Below are 13,909 nucleotides of genomic sequence, written 5' to 3' on the forward strand. Positions count from 1 at the left end.
TGATTTACAGTATTTCTCTGTCAATTAGTAGGTACAATTTTAGATAAGATGTTAATCAATTAGCTAAGAGAAACAATATCATTTTTTTATTGGAAGACTGGAAAAATATACAATTACATCGAGGCAACTCAATGTGATTTTTGTCCCACACACCCTGTCTCTGGCAAAAGAAAAAAGCTGGACATTTGTGTAAAATGTTGATAAAATTGGATTGAAGAGACTGTCGATGGTGGATGAAGGACTCAAATGCAGGCACACAAGAGGAACCAGGCAAGCTGTGCATTAAAAAATATATTCTTTACTACTAGTCAACCCTTAAATGGTCTAAACAAGAGGGTGAAACAACTGAAGTCGCTAAACCAGACAAAGATAAAGAGTGTGATGATTAGACCAGGAGCCAAAACTAAACACAAGAGCCAAAACCATAATAGAACTAAAAACAAATCCAGCAAAAGTCAACTAAACTAAACTAAACTAAGCTAAACAGATGATGACAAACTGAACCTGGTACAGAGAAAATGTTTCAACAGAAAGAAACAAACCAAAAAACTGTCAGGATCTGGGGGTCTTTGAGTTTGTTTTTGTATTCAGTTTATAGTTTCTTTAACTCTGTTATTTGGTTCCTGTGTTTAGTTTTGGTGTTCTGTTCCCTGTAATCATTCGCCTTTCCTCTGCTCAGGACCTGTCAGCCTGCCTCAGCCACCCACACCTGACCCTGGTTCCTAATGCACCTGTGTCCACTTTCAAATCACCCTCAGCTTTAAAAAACCTGGTCATCTCCTTCCTCCCTTGTTCATTTTCACTCATGTGCTGTCTGGTTTTCCCTTGTGTCTCGCCCATCATGTTCTTTGCAACCCTGGTTTTTGTTATTTAGTTGTATTTGCTGCCTCATCAGGCTCTTGTTTGGATTATTTTGTTAATATATTTAGTTTTACTTTGAGTTCCTGCTTGTCTGCCTGCATTTTGGGTTCAACCAACTCTCCCCAACCTGACAAAAACTGCTTGAAAAAGGTAACAAGAAAAAAAGACTTTATGGGACTGCTTAACAAAATAAGATTCTTCAGAAAAGCCCTGCATGGGTTCAGGAAGTCTTCTGAGATCTTACTGAACACATTCTGTTCACACATTTAAAAATAAGAGACAACTTTAGATAAAAGCTTTTAGGATGTGGTAAATTAAAGTAAAGAGGAACCATCTGGGTATTAATACACAAATAAAAAGCTGACTGTAATGATGTGATTTGTTGCACAGGTTACCTCCATAGCTTAGGGAAGTTTTTCCTTTTATCACGCTGAAGCACAATGGGATGCTAAATTGGTGAATCCAGCTGGGAAATCATTTGCTTTGTTCTAAAACAAAAACACAAAGTCAGGTAACCTCTGAACTCTTGAGCAGCTGAAGTCCTGCACCACTAAAGGAGCTGCAGGTTCCAGACACTTTTATTCAGTCGTCCACTCGAAGCACGAGCAAAACCATGACCAAAATAAAATGTGCTTAGATTTTAAAACTATCTGTCAAAATGTACGACACCTAAAACAAAGAGTTTTAACAAATGCTGCAGCTATTTTGGAAACGGCATCATATCATAAATTAATCAAGACAGCTGTTTTCTTCCTTATCGATAAAGAAGGTCTACGGCGTTCTAGCTATCTTGCCAATCTATCAAGTTTGGATTCCCTGTGACGTGGGCAATGCTGCACAGGCTTGTCGGCGACGACTGGAAATGAGAATTAGGAGTAGAAGTGATGAGGAAAGAACCGAGCTTTTATCCTTTCACCTGAACGGGACGCCCATGCAAAGCCTGATGTAACAACACTGTGGTGAAATACCAGGAAGACTCAGGTTTAAATGTGCAGACACACACACACACACACCATTTCACAATTCTTTATCAAGTCTTTGGCTATGAAAGTTTTTTTATATTCATGAATAATTCATGCACAAACTCTTAGCATGCTTTCTGCAGTCAATTAGGGGTTGTTGTTTTTTATTATCACCCATTATAATGTTATTGCCTGTGTCTGTGTGTTTGTCTGTCTGTGAGTAAAATATCTCATGAGCAGCTAAAACCAGGGAGCAATCAATGAATGTACAAGCGATTAACTTTTGGAGTTAATCGCTTCAAGATGGCTGCCAGAGCTAATCAAGCAACACAAAAGTGGCTCTAATGCAGCCAGTTTTACAAACATTGAGTTAATTCTGGTGCGGTGGTAGCTGAGGATCGTCCTCATCACATATTCTGAGCGCTAACACATCCAGTAAGATCTTTTAATACGGCATGAGATTGCAGATGATGTCATTTCTTATCATAAGAGGATCTCAGGCTAAAGCTCCTGCTTGAAAGGCGGCGGGCGATATGCATTTCTTCATGAATGCTATGCCTTTAAGTAGAAGGAGGACTTTCTAAGGCAGCTTTTATACAAACTCTTCTTTTTTGTGGCCAGGGAAGTGTGTGTGTTAGTCTGAGTTCTTGTGAATTCTTGCATTGTTGCTGTTAAGTGTTGGGGATAAAAAAAAACTTCCCTCATCCATCGGGCCTGGCACAGCTCCAGGTCTGCTGCTCCTGCTGAAAAAGCAACAGTGAATTCCTGGCTTTATTAGCTGAAGGCTCGGAGACGTTTGTTGTATCATACTTGACATGTCGGGGGAGGTTGATCCGTGGCCCACATTGTTGCTTTCTCTCCTTACAACAACAACGGGGCCCTTTTCTCTGCTGTAAATGAGGTACGATGGGTTAATGATGGTTGCGTGCAGACGTGGCTTTGCCCTCAATAATTACCTCGCTGGCTTTGCCTCCAGGTGTTCGGCAGACAGTTAATGATGGGCTGTTTGAGAAAAGGAGAAGGCAGAGGGTGAGGCAGCATGAAGCACGAGTGCTGCAAACCGTTTTAAAATCTAAGCTCATCTAATAGAAAACAGAAATGCTTTTTTAAAAATTACTAAACTGCTACAGCGCTGTGTTATCCATCAGTGTACTTGTCATTCAACCACTTACGCATTTTTTTTTCTCAAACCTGCAACCTTTTCCTTGCTAGTGCTAGTCTGGAGTTTGTTGCAAACAAAAAAGTATGCGCTTCGGTATTTGTGGGCCGTCGCCATTGTTGACCTATTTTCAGTCACTTCTGCTGTTTCCTCAGGTAAATAAATGCACATGATAGTTGGCAGCCATTCACAAATTTCGCTTACAGATTTTTAACTTAAGAACACATTAACCATTATTATGAGAAAAAATAATAAATGAATTTTGCTTTATACTTTATTTTATTTTTATACTTTGCAATGAGTACCTTTAAGGTGAACGCTATATAGGTAAGCTGTGGTGTTTCAGCTATTAAACACTGATGCAGTGTGGGTATTTGAGTCCCCATCTATATACTGTATGTAGAGCTACAGAAGCTGAAAGAGTCAAGTGAGTTTTGTTTTGAAAGCATCCAACACACACACACACACACAAAAGGTTAATGATTGATTGAAAGGAGATTTTAGGTCCACTTTGGCTCATATTTATGCTTCCATATGGACGAGGCTGGGCCTCATTGGAAGAAATATGAGTGGATAAATGTATCTAGGTCATTTATTCGGTGTAATCAATTGCAATGAAGGGAAAATTGTGCGGTATTTTATTTGGACTTAAATGTTTCCAAGGCTGTGTTGTTCAGTCTCTGTGGAGAGCTGATCATAAACCACTTGAGTCCCACACAGGGAAAAAAATTGTAGTTTCCAAAGAGGTTGAAACCAATTTGCCGGCTCCAGAAATACGATTCCTAGACTGTCATGTTTTTAAGAAAAAACAGGCGCTTTTTATCTCCTGGATCCAGACGGTAGCCAAAGGGACTGTTTGACAGCAGAGTGGACAAACTGTAAAAGCATCTGAGCTGAGCGACGTCGATGCTTGATGAAAGACAGGCAGCTCATCATGCCGACAGAAAAGAAAGCCTCCGACAACGTGACAAATGTCAGAAATTACAGGAATGTTCTGACTCAGACGGGTGACTTTTGGGAGAATGAAGGATTACCATTCCTGTTCTGGAGACACTTGAAATGTCTTGTTTTCTTCTAACTTACTTACAAGAAGTTACTTGGAATATATGCAAAAAAAAAAGATCTACAAAAACAACAATAAATAAAGTGGTGGAAATTATATACATGAATGCAAATACTTGGGTTCTATGAAACATTTGCTTACAGTGAGTTTACGCTCACCTCACGTTGCTCAGACTTCTGGGGTTTTCAGTTTGATCCAGATGAAAATTAAAGGCCCGGAAAGTGAGATTTTTTTTGATGACCACATTCATTTTTAAATTCCAAACAAGCTTTGAGTAATCCAAGTTGTTGCAGCCTGTTGTACATAACAATAAGATGACAGTGGTAATGAAATGCTCCTCTCCATTAATTTGTCTCCACTTTTCATTCTAAAAACCAGTCAGTATCAGGGTCAATTTTATTGTTTTTTATTAAATAAATTGGCTTTTGGTAAATTTGAATTACTAGAATCTGACTTTACTGAAGTAGATTTAAATTAGGTTTAATTTGAGTGTAAATAAGTTGATTGAGCTATATTTTATTTGAGCAAAACTGGACTATTTTTTTAAATGAATGGGACTGAGCTGGACTGGAATCGGATTTTCTCTTTAAAAAAATACCTTTTGCTGTGATTTGGAGCTATGTATGTATACTGAGCAAAAACATACATGAAACACTTGTTTTTGCTCCCATTTTTCATGAGCTGAAGTCAAAGATCTAAGACTTTTTCTCTGTACACACAATAGACCTTTTTCTTTCAAATACTGTTCACAAATTTGTGTAAATCTGTGTTAGTGAGCGTTTGTCCTTTGTTGAGACGATCCATCCACCTCACAGGTGTGGCGTATCAGGATGCTGATTAGACAGCATGATTATTGCACAGGTGTGCCTTAGGCTGGCCACAATAAAATGTTTACTTTTACTGTATTGGGGGGGTCAGAAAACCAATCAGTATCTGGTGTGACCATTGTTTGCCTCACGCAGAGCAACACATCTTCACATAGAGTTGAGCAGGTTGTTGATTGTGGCCTGTGGAACGTTGGTCCACTCCTCTTAAATGGCTGTGCAAAGCTGCTGGATATGATACACCAATCCAGAGCATCCCAAACATGCTCAACGGGTGACATGTCCGGTGAGCATGCTGGCCATGCAAGAACTGGGATGTTTTCAGCTTCCAGGAGTTGTGCACAGATCCTCGCAACATGGAGGCCGTGCGTCATCGTGCTGCAACATGTTCACGGATGAATGACACAACAATGGGCCTCAGGATCTCATCACTGTATCCCTACGCATTCAAAATGCCATCAATAAAACGCACCTGTGTTCGGTGTCCATAACATACGGCTGCACATACCATAACACCACCATCACCATGGGCCACTCGATTCACAACGCTGACATCAGCAAACCCCTCACTCACACGACGCCGTACTGGTGGACATCCTTCCGACTGCACGCTCCCTCAAAACTTGCGACATCTGTGGCATTGTGCTGTGTGATAAAACTACACATTTTAGAGTGGCCTTTTATTGTGGCCAGCCTGAGGCACACCTGTTCAGTAATCATGTCTGATCAGCATCTTGATATGCCACCTGTGAGGTGGGTGGATTATCTCAACAAAAGAAGAAGCGCTCACTAACACAGATTTACACAAATATCTGAACAATATTTGAGAGAAAAAGACCAATTGTGTATATTAAAAAGTCTTAGATCTTTGAGTTCAGCTCATGAAAAATGGGAGCAAAAACAAAAGTGTTGCTTTCATATTTTTGTTCATATAAACCTGAACAAAGAAGACTTTCTAACCTGATCTGAGTTAAACGAATTACAACCAAACTTTAGAGCTCCACAAACAGAAAGCTCCTCCAGTCAGCCTTCATAGAGTTCTGTGGATCAAATACATACGTTTAAAAATGATTCGCAGTTTGAACCTACTTGCGAATTTTTTTAAAAAAAGGTTTAAAACGTAATCTTTGCAGAAATCGTGCGTGCAGGATATCTGAGCCATTCATTTTCTGTTCCCACAACTGGTCTGATGTGTCCAAACCAAAACAGCCAGATGTTCACTGAAACAGTAATCCGGTATCTGGGGTTTCTCATTCACGCTCAGGATGAGTTCATCAGTTGGCAGCATTAGAAAACTCTTCTTTCTCCTCAAAGGAAAACCTCCTCCACCCGCCCACCCAAAAAACACATCCTGGTTACTTGGGAAGCGTCTCGTCTCGTTCAACATTCAGACGTCACCGCTGGCTGTGTAAATATCCAGTGTTGTGGTTACAGTTGCACCCCATCAATCAGTGTCTGCCATTTTCTCTGAGACATGAGCTTGCCAACAAGAAGAAAGAAAAATATCAGATTCTCTTCCTCGCATGTCGACACCACCTTGCTGAGAAATCTTAAAATCTGAAGGCTGGCGGTAACATTTTGATGTATGAATTGTATAAAAAGTGTAAAAAAAAAAACCCAAGATCATAAGAAACTTATTAGGGTCACCATGGTAACCACACACTTGCGTCGCTTGCTCCCTGACAGCTAAGTTAATGATAGGGCAGACACAAATGCATACTGAAAAGTAAGCCTCAAACAAACAATCACTGTGTGAAAACTATAAGACGGAGCTTAAAAACTCTTGAAACATAAGTGCCAGAAGGTCAGTAAATTTTTGTTTTATAAGAGATATAACAAGTTGAACTAAAATATAATTGAAGTTTATGGAAGCTTGGATTGTACACTCTCTGTATTCTGGGGTGATTTAAGAGAAAATAGTAAATCCTGCAGCAGTGAGAGACAAACTGGGGGAACGAGGATCAAAACACCTACATCTTGATATTTAATTTGGATTTAAGGTGTAAGAGTAAGAAGTGTTTGTTTCAGCGGCTCAGAAGTTAGACTAGCATCCACTCTCAGTTGAAAATTTTGTTAAATAATCTGTAAAAATCATAAAACTTAAACTGTGATGGTGTAAAAATTGTAAAAGTTATTAAAATGCCAGTTCAGTCATGCAAAATCCAACTTCCTGTGACCTGTTTGAACATTAAATGATGTTTCTACAGTGACGTGTGTCAGAGCTGTAGAGCTCCAAAGACGGCTGGCCTTTCTTTTGTGCTTCACCAAAATCCCATTGGCCTCCATTTTTTTTTCTTGCAAATGTTGGCAAATTTTGTCTATGTACCTCTACCAAAACTCATAGTAATCCCAATTAAACATTTTGTGTATAATTTAGATGTTTAATTTCAAAGCTGTGTGACGAGATGCAGGACAGACATTTTGAGCAGGTTAATTTGAACACATGATGAACAATTAATATCTTACCTGTTGTAGAAAGATAGATTCACAAAGCCCCACTCAAACTAGCCATTTGCTTGTCAGTCTTGTCAGAATTAAATATTTCTCCAAGCTGAGGTTGTTCAAAGAGCTATCTACAACAGGTAAGATATTAAATATTTATAACCATTTCACAGAACCTCACTTTAAAAGCTCTGAACTGTCCCTTTAACTCAATAGGAAGCGACAACATGCTGAGAAACAAAGAAAACAACCATCAAAAGGTATGTTCAGTTTTTACCCGATTAAAAGGAGAACAAACAGCCATCTTGATTCATTCAGGGGGTTTTTTTGTTGTCTTTTTTCCCATCTGCATTATTAAAAATAAGAGCTAAAATAAGGATATAAAGAAGGCTTGTGCAGAGAGGTTTCTTCTGATGCCAGTGTGAGCACATGTGGACGAGGCAGGGCTCTTTAAAATGTTCACCATCCGGGGAACAGCTGTTTCCTCTTTATCAGATTTCAGATAGCAGACAGCGGATACACAGGAGAACAGCCAGAGGTTATGAGATATAAAATGATCGAGGCGGACACATTGTCAACTTGAATTCTGCCATTAAACATTTGTTTTGCTTTTTAATCAATAAATAACACAATCCAGGAGGATGAAAAAAAAAAAAATACCACAAGCACACAGAGCCCTTTTTACATTTCTCCTCTATTGTGAGCTTTGAACACCATTACCAGCAACACAAGTTTTCTCTTGAGGGCTGAATGCAGCCATCTGCGCTGACTTTGTTGTCAACGCTGGGAATAAATGTGAGCATGTTGGGTTGTTCTTTGTTCCTAATCCTCCTTTTCATTCTTGCCATGCTCTGGGCTGAACATCGTGACCACTTAACTAATTGTGTGGTGATAAATATGACTACTTGGCTTTAGTTTGCAAAGTGAGCAGAAAGAAGACAAAGAACATGTATGTGAGGCAACACGTTCACACACGTTGATTTCAAGCCAGCAGTGTTTACTATCTTCACACAGTTAGGGTAGAAAAGGACATTTCGGCTCAGAAAAAGTCAACTAAGACATCTGGATCAAAAGGATTATTTTCTGTCACAAGTCGTCCCTCAGAAAAAACAGAGAGGAGATTTCAGCTTTACAGTGTGACGGTGTACAAACCTAACCAAGTTGTTTTTATTGCCTAAACATAACCTAAAACCTTTTTAATAAGTAAACTAAGCAGGTTTATAAATGATATTAATATTATAATAAAATACAAGTTATAAATATGGTCAAAATGTGGCTGAAAACAGAACCAAAGAGTCATAAAAATGAGTTTATCAAAGAGAATAAAAGTAAACATGAACAAGAATTGAATGAGGAACAAGTTTATATTTACTAAATGACACTAATGTGTTATTAATACTACTACTACTGCTACTGATACTGTTACTACTGCTACTACTACTACTACTAATAATAATAATAATAATAATAATAATAATAAATATTATAATTATAACAACAGCAACTGATAACATTGGAAGTGTGGTGGACAGTGGATGTCTCATTATTCACAGTTAGTACACAAAAACACACACACAGACACACACACAGATGTATTTTTAATTATTTACCAGCCACCTGACTGATGTCTTCGATTGCTTTGCCTAAATCTAACTTTTACCCACATCAGGTATTTAATCTGCAGAACAGTTTTATTTTTATTGTGATTAAACACAAAAACATACAGATTAAAGTCAGAGTTTCCTCTTATTCCTCAGATGTAAAACCTTATTTTTTAAATTTACGTCTTTTTGATACAATTTAATGTTAACAAGAAAAAATAAAAGCACTGCAAATCATACTGGTCTTTTTTGTTGTTTCATCGGTACATTCACAAAAACAATTAAATTAATTAATTTATTTTACCCTACCTAACATTTTATTATGATCCTCCAAAGATAAATGAATAAANAAGCAGGCAGAAAAAAAAGCTGACTTTAAGTAAGAGGTCATGTCTATTTTTCCAAGTAGTCGTTCATTTTTCCATTTACCCAAATCCAGTTTGAATGCACCCAAGTCCTAAATAAATAGGAATTTGACAGACTGGAGTCTGAACCAAGTAAAAAAGTTTAAACACTTCATTGTAAAAGAAACAAAAATACTTTAAAACTTGTGATTTTTTCAGTTTCAGCTGTTCAGAGGACCAACAAACGGCTGCTTCACTCACTTTACTGTGGCTCTCAGCTAAATAACAAAATAATCTCTGACCTTTACCGAAACTGTTATTGTTTTCAGATTTTTAATATCGTTATTATAAGGTCAAAGTAATTTGGAGTCAAGATTACAAGATAAAATGCTGTTTTTTCGTGGTAAAATGAATTGTTTCCGTGTGTGAGCGGACTGAACAAAAGCCTGAGTGTCAGGCTCAGTTTTAAACCTCCTACTGTACACATGAAATCAATAAATGGTATTTTTCATCACTGTCAGCTGGATGATTAATCCTGGGCGGCAGTTCAAAGAGCTGTCACTCTTCCTCTGTCAGGGCTGAGATTGTTCTTGAGAGGGTTTGTGTCTCGCAGGTTTGGAGGTCCTCGTTTCCCTCCACGGGGCCCGAGGAACGGAAGGAGCCGAGGCTTTGAGGAACAGATGTTCCCGTTCAGCTTTAAACCAAATTACGCAGGCAGCCTCGAAGCCACAGGCCACGACCGCATGGATGCTGATTGAATGGCGAAAGGGGGCAAGGAAAGCAGATCGGGCTCAATAAAGCCGCCACATCATGAAATGTGTTCAGCCTTTGAGACCTGAAGATGAAAGGGGATATTGACATCACTATGGAAACGAAAAGGAGCGCTGGAGGCTTCGGTTCGGGTACCCGACTGTGGGCGTGTGAGAGTATTTTCCTGAAACCTGTGCTGTTTTGTTTTTCCCGTATGAAACAATCAGCCTGTGCCTGGATGTGACAAGTGCAGCTCAGAAATAAAGCAAAACCTTTAACCTGCTGCGCTTTAAGTCATCGTTGACAAAACCGATGACACAAAACTCAAGTGAAGATTCCTAGTTCTGCCGGAAAAGTTACATCTGAATTTCATTTCTTGAACCATCTCCTAAAGATAACGTAAGTTTCTTTTAAATATGGTTGAAATTAAGCATTTAAAGTCACAAGTTTACATAAAATCTCTGTGCCTTAAAACTCTTCGGTACAATTTCCAGATGCTTGAAAATGCCACTTTCACCTGTTCAACCAAATATACGCAAATATAAACACCGTGAAGAAGTCCTAGCATCACACCTCTCTGGAAGGAGACGAGTTCTGTGCAACATAAAAAAAAGACTGCACACAGGGACAAAGAGCTTCGTTTTCTGGAGATATGCCCTGTGCTCCGATGAAGCTAAAGTTGAACTGTTTGGCATTTGAAGGAAAAAAAGGGGGCAGCTTGCACTTTCCCAACTATGAAGCACGGGGGAGGCGGCGTCATGTTGTGGGGGTTCTTGTATGCTGTTTGATCAAAGCATCAAGTCTTCTGCTTTGTCCCAAACTGGGAAAGTCCTGGGTTTTCATATGGTGCAAAACTTTTAAACTACTCCTCATAATTTTGTAATATTTTGCTTTAAGGGAGATAAACCTTATTGTAATCCTTTAAAGTGGTCTCATTCAACACTTCTTCGAGCTTTCTGAAAGGTCTTTTATACCTTTTCTTTAGATTTTCTCTGCCTTTTCACTCCTTTTCAGTACCTGGCCTTTTCTTCTTTTTAGAGAAATGAGCCACTTAACTCTGATCGGACACAAAAAGGTTTCTAAACTCAAGGGATGAACCAATGTTGTGTCGACACGTAACAAACCACTTGGCAAATATTCAGTTTTAAATTTGATCTTTAAGCCTTTTGTTAGCAGCCTGCCACAAAGACACAACTTGTCCCCATTTCTTGAACGGAATCCACAAAAATGGCCTCGATTTTTGTCCAGTTTTTTCTTTTCGTATCATCCAGTGCAGCTAACAGACATGATGGGACTTTTGGAAGGAAGTAAGGCTACTGACACACAAAATGGATGTCGAAGTAAAAGATTAATGCCACAGCAGACAATGGCTCAAATGAAGACCAAGTTTAGTCTTTTAAGGGTTAAAAACATGTCACTGTTTCAAAGGTGTCCATATGGTTATTTTTTAGGTTAGTTAAATAAAAACTCATTTTTCCCTCAAACCAAGAAGCTTTAACTGCAGAAAGTCTTCTTTATTTCTCTTTAAACTGTAGCACAAGCAAACTGAGTCTGATCAGAGTGAATTATTTGAAAAACATAATTGAATCAATGGTTTGGAAGTAGATTTATTACCTATAATCAATTACAGTGTTATCAACAGTGTGTGTTCTGCTACATGCAGATCTGAGTAACAAGGCGTTGTGCTTAAAGGTTAAAAGGGTGAGAATATCAGAATTTAATATATATATAACTGAAGAAAAAAGGTCCAACAAACCTTCAGTCATTATCAGGAGGATCTGCCTTCATTAATTTATAGCAGCAGATTTCTATCACTTTATGTAATATTTATGTGTCCTTTTTAACTTATTGAGCAAAATAAGTGGTGAATATTTACAAAAAACCCAGCTAGCGTATCAATGGTGTCATTTATAAGAGTGCAACATGAAGTAAAAACTCTCTTGCTGGAACATGTTTCTTTTTTTGTGGACATAAATATTTGTAGCCTTTGACACAGAATGAAAACCCAGATAGGAATCGTTCTCATGCTCATTTAACCTTTATTATTTCAAATCGAGGCTGAGCTGGTGCTGCAATGAAACGTGAGAAACATGAGAGCAAATCATGCATCAAATTGTCGAACAGTGCTGAAGGAGCACTGACATTTAGATTAACGGATGCTGTGCACGCTTTTCTTACACATTTTGTTCACGCTGAACACGCGCATAAATCACGGCTAACTCCTCGAGTCGTACCAGCAGGTTTGAACAGAGCCCAGCAGTCGTCACCTTCTCTCCAGCTTTGAACGGATCATTTATCTGCTGAGGTTTAAAACAACAGAAAATATAACTTTTACGAGTCCTGCCATGAACAGAGGAGGAGCCGGATAAAAGCAGATTCATCAACCCTTGATGGTGAGCTTCACATTTTCCCTCTGGGTATAAAAATCCACCACAAAGCACTTTTCCTTTTGTGGCCACAAGAATCCGAAGAGCGGGGAGGAAGCAGCTCAGCGCACATTCCCAATCAGTGGAAATAAAAAGTGCTGGGTGACATCAATTACACGCAGGCATAGCAGACATTTCACTTATATTACCTCACAATGAGCTCCAGTCTCAGTCTGGGCTTTGGTTGTACAGAAAGGAAAGATGCAGAAGAAGACAGCAAAGAGGTAGAAAAGCAGAATAAACCTCATCAGCTCTCCAAACACACGTTCACTGTAGTGTAGACGTCTTATAAGTCGCAGTGTTCAGTCTTGTGGTGTTCAGTGCTGCAGATCACTGACTCAAAGCGAGCGTCCCATCCTGCTTCGTTCAGGGCGCGGCCAATTTAACGCAGGGACTGAAACACTGAATGTGGGCCGGGCCGTCCTGTGGTAAGTTGGCGTTGTTGTAACAACAGTCAAAGGGAGTGGGCTCCACTCCTGTTCCTGCTGAACTGAGCCAGTTTTCAGGTAAAACACTGATACCAGTTCAGTAGGCACAGGAGGGCGCAGCCCAGGACTCATAACACTCAACTTTCTTTAATCAAAACCCTGCAGCGACGCCACACCAAACGTCCCAAATCATCTCCCACCTGATCCCTAAACCTAAAGCTCTGCCATCTGCACACCTGTCTGTCTTCACAGTAAGAAAAAAAACAGACAAAAGGTCATTGTTTGTGGCTAAAAGCTGCCAGCCAGGGTTAAACTGAGACTTTAGCTTCTTTATGGTTTCCTGGCACTTGTTTGGAAGCAGGAATTTAAAGACAAAGATGAAAACAAATAAACAAAAAAAAAGTTGACAACTATTGCACAAAAAGACAGACCCCCTTCTTTTTATCTGAGTACCGCACAATGACGACGCAACCTCAGATTTGACTTTCTGACATTATTTCATTAAGCTTTTTGACACTATAACAGAAGGAAAAATGATGAACATGAAACTAAATAAAAGGTTTTCAATATTAAAAATGCACCTGCATTGAAGGACATCGCCCTCCGCCTGGCCTCATGCCAGAGTTTTAAATTATTATGTCAAGACACAGAGTTAGAGACGTTTTGGACAAAACTTGTAATGAGATCGTGTTTAATCTCATTCAAGATCTTTCAATATATGTTAGCTCTCAGAGTATGTGTTGGGAATGACTCTCAGCTACAACCACATCAATTTTTAACTCAATATCTGTAAAACTGGCAGCGTTAGAGCCATTTCTGTGATTCCACAGGTCAGTTGGCGGCCATGTTGAATTGGGTTGGCTCCACAAGTTACTGAGTTGTAGATGTACGTTCAGTGATGACTATGTCAGATTTTCCTTAAAGTTTGTCCAGCGGCTCACCAGAAATAGACAAACAAACCCACAGAGACAGGCAAAAACATAGCGCCCTTTCGCCTTAGGCAGTGAGTGATAATAGAGGTTAACTGTTTGTGTTTGGTTAAATTTTCT

General features: G+C 39.1%; 1 long non-coding RNA gene across 1 annotated transcript; it reads right to left on the reverse strand.

The window, feature by feature from the left end:
- Positions 1 to 557: 557 nt before the first annotated feature.
- On the reverse strand, positions 558 to 7,890 carry LOC112450223. The gene is made up of 3 exons (XR_005232788.1): positions 7,589 to 7,890; positions 2,634 to 2,825; positions 558 to 2,566 (listed from the first exon to the last, which is right to left on the reverse strand). It is a non-coding gene; the product is annotated as an uncharacterized LOC112450223 (long non-coding RNA).
- Between the last annotated feature and the right edge of the window lie 6,019 nt (positions 7,891 to 13,909).

The sequence above is a fragment of the Kryptolebias marmoratus genome, linkage group LG24 (assembly GCF_001649575.2).
Source record: "Kryptolebias marmoratus isolate JLee-2015 linkage group LG24, ASM164957v2, whole genome shotgun sequence".
NCBI classification, from domain to species: Eukaryota; Metazoa; Chordata; class Actinopteri; order Cyprinodontiformes; family Rivulidae; genus Kryptolebias; species Kryptolebias marmoratus.